A 17,054-nucleotide genomic window follows, 5' to 3' on the forward strand; every position below is an offset into this window, starting at 1 on the left:
CAGGTGCTGTTTTGATTTTTTAAACATTATCAGGGTAGAGCAAGGTAGATAGCCCATAGCTATTTGGTAGGTGAAAGGGTTGAAGTCCTCAATTTTATTTCAGTGTTTGCTATCACTGGCCCAGCAAAGCTTTTTGGTCAAGTTGGCGGCCATTTTGTTTCATTATAGTGCTTCTTTCTGAGTACACAAGAATTGTGACAGGCGCAGACTGAGGTCTAAGTAGCGACACAGTGAGTAAGCCATGAATAAATGACTGAAAATCTCTTCTCAAAAGGAAGCTGAATAATGTTGCTAGAAAATTCTGTTGCATAATGATTTACCTTCCAAAAAGCACGTAGTGGTGTGTCAGGGCATTTCATAGGACCTTGATTTCTGATGATGACTTCTTGTACAGATCTGTGCCACCTTTGTGTGTGTGTGTGTGTGTGTGTGTACTGGTGACAAACCTGGCGCCTTGCACAGGACACTAGAACTGATCTACATTCCCAGCTGGTTTTCTTTTCCGTTGAGACAGAGTCTCTTAAAGTTGTCAAGGGTGGCCTTGAACTTGCAATCTTCCTGCTTCAGCCTCTCCATTAGCTGGGTCTATAGGCTTGCACCACCACACCTGGTGAAATCATATCGAAGCTGGCCTACAGTCACCTGGACTCTGCCTAGGGTGCTCTGAGCCCTTTCTGTATCTGTTAAATCTGAGGAGGATGAGGACAGTGGCAAAATGACAATGTCTAATCATTAATCAAGTCACAGGCTCGGATCTTTCTCCCCCTCCTCTACCAGTTTCCTTGGAAACACAGTTCCTTGTCAATTTTTTGAATTACATTAATATTAAACTATGACTTTGAATCAGGAAGAATGCAAAGTATCTGAAGAGTAATATTTATATCTTCCATGTGACATTTGCATCACATGGATAAACGTTTAAAATGTTCTTGAGAACAAGGAAAAATAAGGAAACAGAGTTCAAAAATATAGAACTTGTTAGACTAGTTTCTGTTTAAAACTTGGTGGATTATGCCTCTTTGTTTTAAACCATTAGAACAGCAATGATCAAATATCAGATTCCTTAGAGTCCCCAGTTCCTGCTGGGAAGTTCTGATGAAAGCATTATATTTATTAAACTCTTCTACCCACACATCTTTACTTCAAGATGCGTCTCCTATGTCTGCTGTTTTATTACATGGCGGTTATTGAAAGGTTAGTTGTTCTTGGCTTTCTCAAGGTTTATTTTTATGCATCATAAATCACCCCCCGCCTTTTTTTTTTTTAACACATTAAAAGAATTAGTGTGGTCTGCTTGAAGTGGACCCTGGTTACATTTCTGACTCTGACATGTGAGTCTGGGTCTTCAGTGAAGTTCTGAGTGTCTCAGTCTTCCCGGCTGCCTAATGGGGATAATAATATCTCTCTTCTACCTACTTCACAGGGTGGATTTTTAAAAAAGGATTAATTAGTTAATGTTTGCAAACCACTCTGAGCTCCTTTGATAAAATACAAAGAACTTTTCTTTATGACAGTAATAATAGTGTCTTGGATCTGTAGGCTTCCTTTCATCCAAAGATCCCAAAGTATTTTACTACGGGCTTATAATTTCAGAGGGCTAGTCTGGTGGCCCTTGCCCCTTGAAGAAACAGACGGTGAACAGCAGTCTGGGTTTCACTGGAGTCATTAAGTCTCCTCCCGGCTTCTTACATCATTTGCATAAACTTCCCAAGAAGGAAGAGCAGTTCTGCAGAGAGAGCAGGGAGGAACCAAGTCTGACCTTCCTTTTCCCTCATCCCTGCTTATCCACAAGTCCTGGGGGCTTGGAATTTGGAATATCAACATTTGCAGTGCCCAGATCTACCTGTGGAGAACTAGTTAAGGTTTAGGAGTATTTAGGTAAATTAGTTTCAGTGTGTAACAAGTGTGAGCGGGCCGTGGTGGCGCGGGCCTGTGATCCCAGCACTCTGGAGGCTGAGGCAGGAGGAGTGCCATGAACTCAAGGCCAGCCTCGGCAACAGAGTGAGTTCAAGGCCAGCCTGAATTACAGAGCAAGACCCTGTCTTAAACAACAAAACAAAACAAAAAACAACAGCAAAAATCAAAACAAGTGTGGGTAACCACACTTTTGGGGCTATATGTGCCAATCACATTCAAGACCGGGGCTCACTCCTAGGCTGCCAGGTTGGACTTCCAGTTAACTGACAAGGATGAATTAAGTGCCACCCTGTGTACGTATCTAGGGCTGTTAAGAAGAAAAGTGGACAAGGTGTTCCCTGCCCTCGGGTTATTTACAACCTATTTGAGAAGATGCAGCTCTGCTACAGGAAACAATTAGTAGAATGTAGAAGGCCAGGTATAATTAAAGGCTGGACTGTGTAGAACAGACCAGAGAACACTGAAAGAAAGGAACTGTCATGGATCAGCACAGTTCAGGAACCACTACTAAAGGAGTGATGCTGGGGATTTAGCTCAGTGGCACTGCACCTGCCTCGCAAGTGCATGGTCCTGAGTTCGATCTTCAGTACCCAAAAAAAGAAAATTTAAAAAAAAAAGTGACTTTATTTATTTTATTTTTTGAGACACGGTCTCAATATATAGTTCAGGCTGGCCTTGAACTCACTATGTAGCCCAGGCTGGCCTCAAATTTGTTGTAGTCCTCCTGCCTCAGCCTCCCAAGTGCTGGGATTACAGGCCTGCACCACCACAGCCAGCAAGAAGTGACTTTAAAGGGACATGTTTTCTGCAGCACTGAGGAATGCCGGGAACCCTGTGGTTGTGTTTGGAGGCAAGGCAGGGGGAGATGCCTCCCAGATGATGGGAAGCTCTGGGGCCAGGCAGGGAGGAGGAATCTCCTAGGATATGGAGAAGTTTCTTAGGCAGGCAGAGGAGTTTGGACTTTATTTAATTCACTTCTTAAAAGGAAAAATTATTATGAAGACTTCAGAACCCAGAGCCTTGAGGAAAGCCGTGTTTTGGGATCATTCTTTGGCAGCAGTGTGTAGGAATCACTGGAGCGGGAAAGAGACCTAAAGCTAGGAGGCTGGCTGGAATCCGATGCAGTAATCCAGCGGGGTGGAACTGTATCCAGAAGGGTTGTGATGGAAATGGAGAACAATTAGTAAAAATAAAGCTTTTGAACGAGAGTTTAACAAGGGGCGAGGGATGAGCCTTATTCTCATAGTAACCCAAGGTAGTGCAAACATCAACTCCCGTGAGCAGTGATTTCTGCCAAGGAAATGGGCTGATACATTAGGAAAATGCTGGGTTCGCTGAGGATAAAGTGGGCCATTTCCCCCTTTATTCCTGGGGGATGCCTAGAGTCCATGGGGAGCTGCTGCTGGGCCCTGAGAACCCGCAGGAGACTTCCGCCTGGGGAGCAGTCTGCAGTTAGGATGGGAGGCTGCAGGATTGCTAATGGTAGGGAGCCATCCAGACTGGCAGTGGGGCAGTCAGAGACCCAGAGGTTAGGATGGGGTGAAGCAAAGCAGGAAGTGAGAGGCCAAGGTGTCTGCTATCAGCCTGCCAAAGAGGCTGAGGGGCATGGGAATCCAAAGTGGGAAGGTTTAAGTCCCAGGCAAAGGAGTGACAGACGGAAGTGAGCACCTGGCAGTTGATACTGCTGTGCCCCACAACGGCCCCCCTCGCCTTCTCCGGTGCACTCGCCCAGCTGGAGTTCTCCAGCTCAATTTCTCAGAGGGTTGGACTGGGCAGCTAATGTTCTAATGTGGGCTCGAAGGAGGTGAGCAGCTTATCCTGGTTAGAAGTGTGAGAGAGTCGGGCTGGGTTCTCCAACTCTTTGGTGACTCAAGGTGAAAATGGGGAGAATTCTAATTAGATCAGAAGCAGTTTGAGGAAGAAGTTACTTTCTGCTCATTTCTGAGGCTTTGAAAAGAGAAAAGGCTAAAACAAAATGACAGCTGAGTTTAAACTCAGGATACCTAAAACATTGGCTGGCTTAAAAACTCTCCTACACATGCTCAGCGCATTAGCTGTCATTTCTAAAGCTTGCAATTTGACTTACGAATCTACACACTGATTACATTTTGGATACATTTGGCAGCCAAAGTAGAGCAGGAAATCATTATTGGATAAAAAAGGGCCACACAGGAGGAAGTTTTTATTGGCAAATACCAATTTATGTATTCATGGAATCCTATCATCATAGTACTATGAGGACTCTAACCTCCTGCTCATGAAGGTCTCTGCTAAAAGGTGTCCAAAGAAATAAGATCTCTTGTCTTTTAATGACCTGCCCCTCTTCCAACTCTCTCAAATGTATTCCAGCCTCCAACGTTGCTGTCTTAATTTAAACCCATTTTTGGGGGTTATCTCCTCTGTGAACGTGGAAAACAGTTATCATCTTTTCTTTCAAAAGCTTTCATATTCTAGAAGCCTATAATTACATTTCCCTCAGTTTTACCAGCTTTATATGGAATAATACATGTGTGTATTTTTGACTTCGGTCATTCTTTTTTTTTTTTTGGTACCGGGGATCGAACTCAGGACCTTGCACTTGTGAGGCAGGCATCGGAAGCACTGAGCTAAATCCCCAGCCTTTTGGTCATTCTTTGGGATGTGTGAGGCACGAGGATGTCCCATAAATGATCTTATTTGGTGCCTAGGAAGGGCTGGGAATCAGGCATCTTCACCTCGGTTTGAAAGCCAAGGAGATAGACTTGAGGTTGAAATTAATGTCTCTCAAGTAGTAAACAGAAGAGCCAGGATTGAAAAACGGTCATTTTAACTGTGGACACAGAAATTGGATTTTCCAACCGTTTGAGTCCGTTCCTTCAACACTTTCCCATTCTTCTTCGGTCTTCTTGTTGATCAAGGCCATTGTCCCCAAGTGTGTTTCCTCTCCTCCATGCTTTCTTTGAGCATTGAAGTTCTTGCTGCTTTCTTTGCTGTCATTTAAACATTTTACCTGTGTTATTTACATATTTTGTGATATTTAGACATGATTCCCCCTTTTATCTAAAATGGAAGTTCTTTGCTAGTCAAAACCATGACTTCTTACCCAAAACACAGTGCTCTGAGCAGTGGTTGTATTACAGCCCAGGAAAGAAGGGGTCATATTAAGAGGAAGATAGACTTTTGTGAGGCTACACCATTTCGCCTTTCTCTCTATTTTGTACAAATGTAGCCAAATATTGCACAAACAAGCTGGGTGGTGTTGGAGTCAGAGCCCTTAAGTCGAAATCACAACTCTAAAATGTACTGTCTATTCCACTTGGGAAAAATTCCTGTAACTTTCTGAGCACCTGTTTTCTTTTTAGGAAAATGAGATGGAGAAGGCAATTGGCTGAGCACTTTGCATATGGCTGGGCATATGGTAGTTGCCATGACTACAGCTTTTATAATCGGACTGTCTCACTGTGTGTTCTTCACGAAATCTCCCTCTTGAATTCTTCAAGAGCAGAGTGAATCCTCTTCATTTTTATTACCACTTTCCTCCTCCTCCAGCCCAGTGCCTGCTACATACTAGTCTTCAATAATTTTTTAATTTGTTTGCAATAACATCATGTTATGTTGCCCAGGCTGACCTCAAGCTCCTGGTGAACCTCCTGCTTCCCAAGTGCTGGGAATATACATACTTTATTTTTTTTCCCAAGCACTGGGGATACAACCCAGAACCTTCACGCTGAGCTACAAACTCCAGCCCTTTCTTTAACTTTGAGACAAGGTCTCTCTAAATTGCCAAATTGTCCAGGCTGGGCTTCCACCTGCAGTCCTCTCACCTCAGCCTCCCAGAGTGCTGAGATTACAGGAGCATTTTGTTTTTTAATCCTTTTATTGGTACACTTTAGGTGTACAATATGATGAAGGAGCATTTTGTAATGACTATTTGAGTGATCCAGGTTGGATTTCAGACTCAAAACTGAACACAAGTGAATTTTATAAACTGTACTTTGCTCTAGGCCCTCACATAAAAGAGGTGCTCAAGAAAATATTCAAGTTACTTGAAAATCACAGTGACTATATTTTCATTTCTAGTACTTCATGTAGCTCTATTTCAGATATGGGTTTTGTTTGTTTGTTTGTTTTTTACTGGAATGTCCTGTTCTTGCCTTAGGGATTCTCTTCTTTCTTTCATTTTTTCAGTGTGTGTGTGTGTGTGTGTGTGTGTGTGTTGTGGCAGGGGGGATTGAATGACGGACTTCCCACTGAGCATTTCTTTGTAGATTTAAAGCAAACTTATTTTACAGCCCTTTCAGGTTGTCCTAGTATCCTGGTTCCTGTACTGTAAACCTTTCCTTTATGTGGATTTGGTGCACCTCCTCCTAAGGGATGTTGGTTTCCTGTTGTGTTGTAATTTTTGATGGTGAACTCATCTTCAAGTGGGAATTCTTATCTAGACAGTGTCAAGACTCCATTCGCCTCTGCCGTGATCCTGTAGGGAAAAGCGGACGGAGAGCAGTGCCTAGTACCAGAACAAGGCCTAGAGAAAGCCCTGCAGATGGTTTCTTCCCCAGCCTGCGGTCACAACCACGTCCCACTTCCTAAGGTGTTGATAAGGACCTTGTAAGAGGTCCCCTTCCTCCTGCTCCCCTGGAACTGTTGCTCTGATGTGGGAAACGAGATAGATGAGTTGTTTGAAACCAGGTTGCTTTTTCAGGCCTGGGTTTTATTAAGAGTGTTTACTACAGTGTGTGAGTGGTGACTTCCTTCTCCCTGGAGTACAGAAGGAAGCTTATGGGCGGATATGTTTTTAGGGACTTATTTACTGTAGCTTGCAGGAACATGCATGGTTTTTATTATACAGAAGTAATAAAGGTACTTACTGTTACCTTCACACACAGAACATACTCTGCTGTATTTTCCAATACTTAGGCTGGTGATAGGGAACCTATGGCATGCATGTTGTCATGGGCACACAGAGCCCTCTCTGTCCTACTTGAGCCAAGTCACCCTAGACCTTGCAAATGGGCAGCTAAAATATTTTCCAAATCTAAAAATGGATTTAGATGCCCTTCAACTGACAAATGGATAAAGATGTGAATTTTTTTTATATATAATGGAGTACTACTCTGCCATAAAGAAGGATGAGCTTGAGACATTTCTAGCTAAATGGATGCAACTTGAGAGCATACTCTTAAGTGAAATAGATTGGACACACATGCTTAAATACTGCATTGTTTCTGTGGTGTGAGAAACTGAAAGTAGAAATAATGACTAAAATGTATACTAGATACTGGGAAATGGGAAGAAAATTTTCAAATGAAAAGGGGAAGAAGGGAGGGGGGAGGGGAAAAAGAAAGCATGGACAAGAAAAAAAGAGAAAAATCAAAGGAAAAATGGAAATATTTTTTGTACATAAGGCGGGGAATGGAGAAAAAAAAGAAGCAAGATATACCATGTACTGGTACAAATTCCCTATGATGAATGTTATCATTATGTGTATCTAGAGTGTACCAATAAATGTATTGCTGAAAAAAAGGATTTAGAAAATTCTACAACATTCGCAGATGATCCTACAAGCCATCAGGAAATCTACAAGGAATTTTCTAGCATAGTAGCAGCTGCAAAGGAGAATTTTAGCAACAGATTTTTTCAATTCCGCAAGATGGAGATCACCCCATATTTTCTTACTTCTCCAGATAAAGCCAAATTGGAAGAACTTCATCTTTCTTGCTTACATTGGTTAGATTTCAGAAATCTGTCAATGGAACTATTGGAATTTCAAGAAAATGCTATCGGGAAAAATAAATTCTATCATCTGTGTGCAGCACTTGAGACAGAGTGTGAAGGGAGTACAAAAACAGCACAGTTGATAGTTCTGAAAATGAAATTCTTAAAGTGGAGAGTTCTCTGCTGAATAACTTTAAGTCAGTGAAAGCACTAGGGATTGCTTCTCTTACTTTGTTTGGATCACCTTATGTTTGTGAGCAGCTGTTTTCAGCTTTGAATTACATCAAATCTGATACCAGAAGCAGACTAACAGATGACCTGAGTGCTGAATATGTTGCTCTGAAGCTAGCCAAGTATGAGCCAAGGTTTGACAAATTATCAGCATGCATACAACAGCAAAGATGAGGTTGATTGTGTAAAAGCACACCAAATGCAAACTTTTACGTTTCAATAAAAACTGTTTGTATCTTTGAAAGCTCTGTTATTATGTTTTTCCTTTTTTTTTTTTTGAGACAGGGTCTCACTATATAGTCCAGGCTGGCCTTGAACTCACGGTGATCCTCCTGCCTCAGCCTCCTGAGTGCTGGGATTACAGGTGTGTGCTACCACACCCAGCTTCTGTTTTTCTTTTAAAACAAAGATGGTAATATATGAGTCCTTTTTTTCTAAATTACAAACAATTTCCAACATCTAATCGAAGTGTTGGCATTCCATCCAATAGGTTTCACCCCTGGCAAGAACCTAATAACATTTTTAGACCTAGTTCTAATGTTGGATCGTTCAGGTATACATGACCATTTTGCAGCATTCTGACTAGTCAAATATTTATTAACATTGCTGTTTTCTTTCTCATTAAGTCAAGTCTTCCTTCTGTACTTCTTCTCTGTCTGTCATATCTTGCTAACTTCTTTTGGCCTCCGAGTCATCATTGGCAGGCGAGTCACCTGATGACTCATTTTCAATCTCCTCCCAAAGTTGTAAAAGCAGATTTTCATGCTATGTTGTGCTGCATTGGGCTAATTCTGTTTACACTTTGACACACATGCACACACCTTGCCTTTCTTTGTATCAAGTGAGTGAACACCAAGATTGCTTCCTGTATTCCCTCAGCATAGTTTCTGAGATGGCTACTGTTATGTTAAAGTACATATTTTCATTAGAAAAGTATGGTACGGGCCTCTGCTGCCTTGAACCTGACAGGTGAAAGAGGAGCAGGAGGAAACATTCCTGGTTCAAATGAATCTAAATAAGTCACTGTCCAAGAAAAGCTCTGACATGGAACCCAGCAGTTAGGGATATGATAAGGAGAGTCCAGAATCCTACCAGCCCAGGATCTACATCTTCAGTTTTCACCTTCTCAGAGGCAACTCTTTAATGACCAGGTAGGTGACAGCCAGGAGGAAAGCGAGGACGGTGATGAACCGCAGTGAACAGAGAATAGAGAGAACCTGGACAGCCACTGCCGAGCCTCAGGGAAGATGCCCTTGCTTTTGTCTGGCAGGGCTAGCATCCCACCCTTCTGGGCTTGGAGGACACCTGGCCCAGAACTCCGCCCGCAAGTCCTGGGCCACTTGATGGCCTCTTCCTCTTCCTGTTCTTCACCCTCACCCCAACTCTCCCCCTGAGTGAAGACAGATTTCACAGCCCGAGAGGGAGAGGGACCAGGGTGCCCAGCCGGGGGCGATTCCACGGACCCAGATACCTCCCGCTCTCCACAAACGACGCAGTGGGAAAGACTTTTTTTTTCTAAACTAAAACCTCAGTATGGAGGTGCAGTTGAGTTCTGGCATTTTGCAATAAATAAGTGGGCTTTGGGTTGCCATTTGGGTACTCGGTATCTAAAAGCTTCGCCATCGCTGACTCAGGCACTTCGTCAGACTCTGGAATTTCTGGAAGGTGATGATAAGCAATCCTTTGATGTTGCTACCTGATTCTTAGAATAGGCTTGGAACCAAGAGATTGGAGATATAGGTGTTCCAAGGATGGTAGGTCACTGGTTTTCCCACCAGGGGATTTATTATTGTTATCATTTTTTTTTTCCAGTGCCGGGGATCGAACTCAGGACCTTGCACTTTCGAGGCAGGCGCGGTGCCACTGTGCTAAATCTCCAGCCTATTTTTGGTTTTTTGAGACAAGGTTGTCTATGTTTTTTCCCCCTTATTTGCTAACTTTCTGACAGGTTCCAGTTTTTGATTATTTGATTGGCTTCTCAGTCAATTAGATTTTCCTTTGCTATAGGCCTTTTCTTTTTATTAAAAATGAGAATCCACCCTTATATTACCTTCTTAATTTTTATTGTTATAGAATTTATTGGTGTTCATGGTTTTTAAATTTTGTTTTGTTTTTTGGAGACAGTCTCACTATGTTACCCAGGCTGGCCTGAAATGTATAATCCTCCTGCCTCAGCCTCCCATGTAGTGGGATTACAGGTATGTGACACCATGCCCAGCTTTGATGCTCATGGTTTAAAGACTTAGTAAGGTGTTTTGTGGGATATATTTTCAAAGACACTAGGGATAACAGTCAGAAATGGAAATTAAAGAATAAATTAGGGAGGATTTGTATTAAAGATGGACTAAAGATGTCTCTATTAATGTTATATAATTTTGTAAATAAAATTAACACTTAGTAATATTTTTTAGTTAATTAAGCTATTAATTCCTCCTCCTTCTTCTTTTACCATACTAAGAATTGAGCCCAGGGCCTCATGCATGCTAGGCATGCACTGTATCACTGAGCTATATCCCCAGCCCCAGACTATTAGTTCTTTAAGAGTTTATTAAGATGAGTTGTCATTTGCCTGTCATTTCCCTTTCCTCTCCATTTTCTGGATCACTAGAGGCATCCTCTACCAAACTTTTTAGTTGTTACTTTTTTGAGGGGGGAGGTGGTACTGGGGATCGAACTTGGGACCTTGTGCTTGCAGAACCACTGAGCTAAATCCCAGCCCCTTTTAGTTGTTACTTTTGATAATTATATCCATATCACCAGACAATTGATTATTACTTATACTGCTTTATCTCTATTTTTCGGTTATTATCTATTAACTTCCTGCTATGGAAGATGAGAATTTAAATCTCTACCAATCATCCTTAAACACACACATCTGAAACACACAAATACACTATTTTCTCATTTGCCACTATAGATGTACCATACTTTAATTTCATCTTCAGCATTTACCAGGTTATGAATTTATGACTATGTAACTATTATTTAGACCCGAACTATGTGATTTTTGATTATTATTATGTAGACAAGGTCTTGCTATGTAGCTCAGGCTGGCCTTGAACCAACTCTGTAGTCCAGACTGGCTTTATACTTGGGTTGATCCTTCTGCCTCAGCCTCTTGAGTGCTGGGATTATACTTGTGTAACCCCACGCCTGGCTGATGTAGTGTATTATGATTATTTCTTGTCCTCTTCCTCTCCTCCTTTGTATATAGCTTTTTCTTTTTTCATTAATCACTCTGAGCTTCCTCCGAATGAATCCACCCCATCGCGTGTTCTGTCGGTTTTGTCTTCTTGTCACCTCTCTTCAGGCCTCTGGACCTCCAGCCTGAGCTCCCCTTATCCCCGTGCACAACTGGTGCCCTGGCTTTTCCGCATGTTTTGGGCTCCCTCGGCCCCTGGTTTTGGTTGGACTTCCTTTTGGGTGCCACTTCTCCCGCGCTCTGGTGTGTGTGGGGGTGTCTCCTCAGTCACCGTCACCGTGTAGCACCTCTTCAGGAGCTCCGAGCACAGCTGCACAGGAGACAACTCCCCAGTGGGCCTGGAAACTCGAGTGCCCTCGAGCCTTCATCCACAAGTCTCCCTGCCTCAGCATGCCAGCCCCCCGCCCCCCCCCCCCCGACTCTGCCTGGGCCCCAGCCCAAAGATCCTGTATGTATTCTCTGTCAGGAGGAGACCCTCTAGGGTTCTTGGTCTGCCACCTTCCCCTGCACCATTATCATTATTATTATTATTATTATTATTATTATTGCAGCAATGGCCATGGAACCAGGGGCCTTGTGCCTGGTAGGCAAGTGTTCAGGGTCTGATCCACACCTGGCCCCTGTCAGCCTTTGAAGATGAAAGGAAACACTCCTTGGCGCTTGCCTAGCATGCACAAGGCCCTGAATTGGATCCCTGGCACCTCCTACATACACACCAAGAGCAAAACAAAACACAAAAAACATTGCATGTGTTTGCTCTAATAGAGTAAAGCAAAGTGAGTTGCTGCTAGGCTCCCTCAGCTGCTAATTATTTTTCTTTTGGTGGTACTGAGGATGGGAACCCAGAGCCTTTGCACTGACCTACAGCACCAGCCTTTAAAAAACAAAAACGAAAAAACCTTTTATTTTGAGATAAGGTCTTGTTATATCATTCGGGCTGGCCTCGAACTCATTATGTATCCCAGATTGGCTACAAACTCATGGTGATTCTCCTGCTTCAGCCTTCCAAGTGCTAGGATTACAGATGTGTGTTATCAAGCCTGGTTGTCTACTACTGATTTTAAGACATAGTCTTTACTTGAATTACTTTATTAGCATTTGTCCTTTTTGCTTTCCTATTTATTTTTACTTAATTTTAGCAATTATCTCTTCTCCTATTTCTTTTTCCTTTGGGAATGGTGTTCTCAACAAAAATCTTTTTTTTTTTTTGTACTTTGAGTAAGATAAAAATGTATGTTTAGCAGATCTGACATTTGCTGCCTTTGTGTTAGTTTAATTGGAAATATTTATGTTACATTACAGGCTGTTTCCTGCTGAAAGAATGATCTAGAAATTTAGTGATATCAATGAAGTATCTAAAGTTTGATTACTTTCACTGATGAATCATTTAGTACATAAGACTTATCTTGTGCATTCTTTTTATAATTACAAATCAGTGTCAAATTTAGAGGAAGCAATACTTTGTTAACATGAAGACTTGGTGTTTTAATCTTTAGAGTTTAAGTTGTACAAGGAGAATTTTAAATATTTTCTGTATATAATTATGACACAAACATTAAAAAAGAAAAAAAATGGGGCTGGGGATTTAGCTCAGTGGTTCCGCCGTGATCCCTGGGACCAAAAAAAAAAGAAAAAAAATGCATGTTTAGGGCCGGGGATTTAGCTCAGTGGCACTGCACCAGGTCCTGAGTTTGATCCCCGGCACCGGAAAAAAAAAATGTATGTTTAGTCCATCATCTACAAATCCTTTAATTGATTTAAAAATTTCTGCTTCTGACTGTTGTCCCTCCCTTGTGTCCTTAAAACTATATTCCAGAATATACAGTTGTGAGACTTGATTGAGGTTGACTTGCTCATCTTTCCACGGTTGAGTAATTCAGTTTCATAAATTTTGATGAAGTCTTAGAATCCCTGTATGTGAATGAGAAAACAGCACTATTTTATCGACCAATTTCCACTATGCTTTTCTGACCTGGAGCGCATAAGCGCCATTATTCTTGCTCTACGTTTGGGGAGCCAGTCTAAAGGCATAATTCACTTAATATGAGGAACCTACTTATGTTGCAAGTGACTTACTTGTAGTGAAGCAGACAGCAAATTTTGCATTATTATAGGAGTCTGTGACTTAGTTACATTTTTCCTCCCCTTTCTAGGTAATTATATAGACAAGGGGAGTATCACAAAGATATTCTGTGATAATGTGGTCCCCCCACCCTCCAACAGGGAGCTGAGCCTAGCCATTTACTAGAATTACTATCTGGGATATTGAGGGAATTAAAATACAGTGTGGGGCGGCCACTCTGAGATCACATGACTGAAGAATCTGCCTGTCTCAGGGTTTAACACAAGGTGAGTGTGCTTTCCCCTTACTGAACCTGATTCTTGAGGAAACAGAAATGTGTGGCTCGCAGCACACACACAGCCACGTAGACTTGATGCAGTCCGTTCCTAAGGAGACTGACTTGCGAAAGATCCTTAATCTTTATGAGCTCCTGTTTCCTCATCTTTAGAGTAGGAAAATTAATACCTGTCCTGCAGGTTTTTGTGAAGATTAAACTTGATAACGTATGTGAAACACTAGGACAGTGATGGCCCTTAGGATGCACTTGCTGTTTGCAGTTGGTCGTTTCCACGGCTCTTTCCTGCCTTCATCATCTGCAATTCCAAATGTAATGGTGTTTTCTATCCATTTGTATTAGATGATGGAAGACCTTTGAGTCAGACCTGGAGTGGTGTATTTGTTAGCCTTTGAAGTTAATTATGATACAGACATTTAAAAATCTCCCCAAAGATGCAATTTTCCCCACAATTCCCTAATGCTTAAAAAAAAAAAAGGACAAATAGTTAAGAAATCTCTAGTAATTCATCTAGTGAAGCCCATTAAGATAAAGACATAGAATTTGTTTAAAATTTTTTAAGAAATAAAACACTTTTAGCATAATGTACCAGAGCAAATCAGAAGGGTGTTGTCTTATGCTGCAACTTCTTAGGTTAACTTTATTATTCAAAACATAGTCTGTGTATTTCCTTGTATGAAATATAACATGATAGAACATCAAACAGGTGCTAGGACAGATATGAACACTGAATACAAGTTACATTCTTCTTGAAGACACAGAAGTGATTGGTCTCATTTTATTACTTTGTTTCTCCATTCCGTCTCTCTTTTCTCTCCCTGTCTTAGATAGTTGGGGACAAGGTGGAAGGACTTATTTGGCTGAATTAGATGAGACAGAAATGCTGCACTGGCCTAGTTTGCTGAAACTTCCCTGTATGACTTCATGGTGCAGCCAGGACCTAGAAATACCTGTCCTGTTACTAAGCTGTCATTTAAAACATCCTCAGATGCCTTAGTGTGATTTAATCACTCATCCTCTCCTTTTCAACAGCTTAATATGCAGTCACTATGGTGGATTCTTATCAATATGGGACAGCAATGAATGCTCTTGATGGGCTGGGGATTTAGCTCAGTGATTCCACTGCCTGCCTTGCAAGCACAAGGACCGGAGTTCGATCCCCAGTACCAAAACAAAACAAAACAAACAAACAAAAAAACCCAAAAATCTTTGAATGCTCGTGATTTCTCAGTGTGTTTGGAAACTCCTGGTGCTGTTATGGTCAGCTTTCCGAGGGCTGGTTTCACAGTCTGCATTCTTCTTACACACTTCCTACGGGAGACAGCACTCCGGCTCAGCTCGAAGGTGATGTTTCCTGCCACAGCCATCTGGGCAGGGGCAGAGAGGCGGTGAGATGGTGCAGTCCTTCCTTCCAAGCTCTCTGCCAGCTCCAAGCAGGACGGCAGGAGGGGAAAACTCCAAGGCCTGAGATTCTTTGATCGAAGGCCTGCAATATCCAATTTGCTCCATAGTATTATGGATTGCTCCAGCAATCGGGAACAAATTGTACAATTTTCTAAAAGCTTAAATTAGAAGCAAAAGGCCAATAATATAAATTTCTACTTTTTCTCTTTGATTGACAGAGAATAAAACACTAGTACTTAGTATTATGTATATTAATGGGTAAAAATAAAACTGCTTCTGAAGCAATAAAAATTTTGTTTAGAAAAAACTACTTTACATTTTTTTCCCAAATTGGATCATCACAGTGTTCTATCTGCCTGATTTTATTGTTTTCTTGGAGTATGGTTTATGATGAAAGTAGTTTCTTAATTTTTTTTTAAGTCACAGTCCATATGGTTCAAGCTTTTACCCCATGGCAACATCTTCTGGTTTCATCCCTTAAACTGTTTGTACTGATTATCAACGAAAAGTCCACAGGGGTCTGGGGACCTCGCCTTTTTCCTTTCAAGTGTTCTCAGAATCAGCAGGTTCTTACGCTGCAGAATTTAATGTGGAGGCCATAAGAACAATTCAGCACCCGGTTTTGCAATTTGATGCCAACTTCTAGTCATTGTCTATTCCTTCACCTTTCTTCCTGGGCCCTGCATCCTGGCTGTCCGACCTCTCTCAGGACATCAAAAGGAGCCCTGCTTCGAGAGGGCAAAGATCAGACTTGCAGGACATTCCCTTTCAGTGTTTCGAATTTAAATTGTGACTCTACTTTAAATGACCATTTCTTATTTTCTGTTTTTCCTAGAACCCAGCCCATTACTGAATTATAACAAGTAGAAAAAAAATGCTGAGAAGAAACTAGTTAAATGTTACATTAGAAAATGGTCAGCAAAGGTTGAATAATGATTATAATTATGCCCCCTGCTTTGTTTGAAGTCATTTTGTTGTTTTGACAGTATTATGTAGTTCTAGACTTTTTAAAAACAGAATTTATATTACACAAAATAGAGGAGGAACTCATTCAAAAGACCCCAGATCTCTGGACTACATACATTTAAGAATTAATGTAACTTTTTACTTCTGTAGTGAAAAGCATTTTTGAGGTTCATACCTTAAACAAGCAAAGATTCAGATAAATATTTTCTGGCTAAACGCATAAGGACATATTAGAAAGAGAACAAAGGATCAGGAAGATTGGAGGGTGGGTGGACAAGACTGGGCTTGATTCTATTTTTCATCGCTACTTCTCTACGTGTCAGTGTGGCAGGTGTTGAAATATGGACAATTAGGTTCTTGCCCCAGACATATATCCAACAAAGTATGTGTCTCTGCCCATAACGTACTTTGTCCCTATACTCCTGCTATGCCTTAAATAAGAGCTGAATTTCCTGCTGGTCATCTCTTCTTGAGTCACCCTTTCACGCTCCTCTTTGGAAGTATTACAAAGAAAGTATCTTAAGCATTCATTTGGCCCATGTTTTTGAGTTCCAGTTCTTGGACCACTGATTGGTTTCTTTGGAGACAGTCTCTGTCCTGTATGCCAATTGTTACAAAGTTGTGGATATCAAATTACAACCTGTAGTTAATATTCAGCATCATTAGAATATTTTAAAGCAAAGTCACCAAATACAGAGCTCGTGGAGAGAATATGTGACATTGCCTTTCTCCCTGTAGTCTTTTTTTTTTTTGGTACTGGAGATTGAACTCAGGACCTTGTTCTTGTGAGGCAGGCGGCCGAACCACTGAGCTAAATCCCTGGCTCTCTCCCTGTAGTCTTTCAACCAGATCTGGTTTTACAGAGCTATAAGTTAAAGTGTTTTGCTCAGTGATAGTGTCCTGAACTTCAGCCTCTGCTGTGAGAATTCCCTAGTATGAAAAGTGAGAGGACTTGAAATTTGAATGATGATGGTGACTGTATACACTTATAGAAGAAATACTTCAAAAGTAATAGAAAGATTTATGCGATGCCATCAATTTTATAATAGCAGCAATGCAAAAATTACAAACCCACTTTATTAAGACTGAATGGGATTCTTGCATGAGTTTTGTTTTTTACAAAATGAATTCGTTCTATTTTATCTCATGGAAAAAAATATGCTATATTTTCCTTTGAATATTATGCTGTAGTAATCTCAGAGAGCAGCTGGCTTTTATCTTATTGAACTTTCTGTTGTGTGTGTAAATAATTTATTGAGGGCAATGTTTGAAATGAAAAAAGT

The 17,054-nt window shown here is 41.3% G+C and overlaps 1 pseudogene; it reads right to left on the reverse strand.

The window, feature by feature from the left end:
• Positions 1-3,393: 3,393 nt before the first annotated feature.
• On the reverse strand, positions 3,394-14,768 carry LOC110349243 (ADP-ribosylation factor-like protein 6-interacting protein 6; annotated as a pseudogene).
• Positions 14,769-17,054: the final 2,286 nt, after the last annotated feature.

Source organism: Heterocephalus glaber, unplaced genomic scaffold (assembly GCF_053883595.1).
Source record: "Heterocephalus glaber isolate CG9 unplaced genomic scaffold, H.glaber_assembly_v1.0 deba00001577, whole genome shotgun sequence".
In the NCBI taxonomy this organism is placed as follows: Eukaryota; Metazoa; Chordata; class Mammalia; order Rodentia; family Bathyergidae; genus Heterocephalus; species Heterocephalus glaber.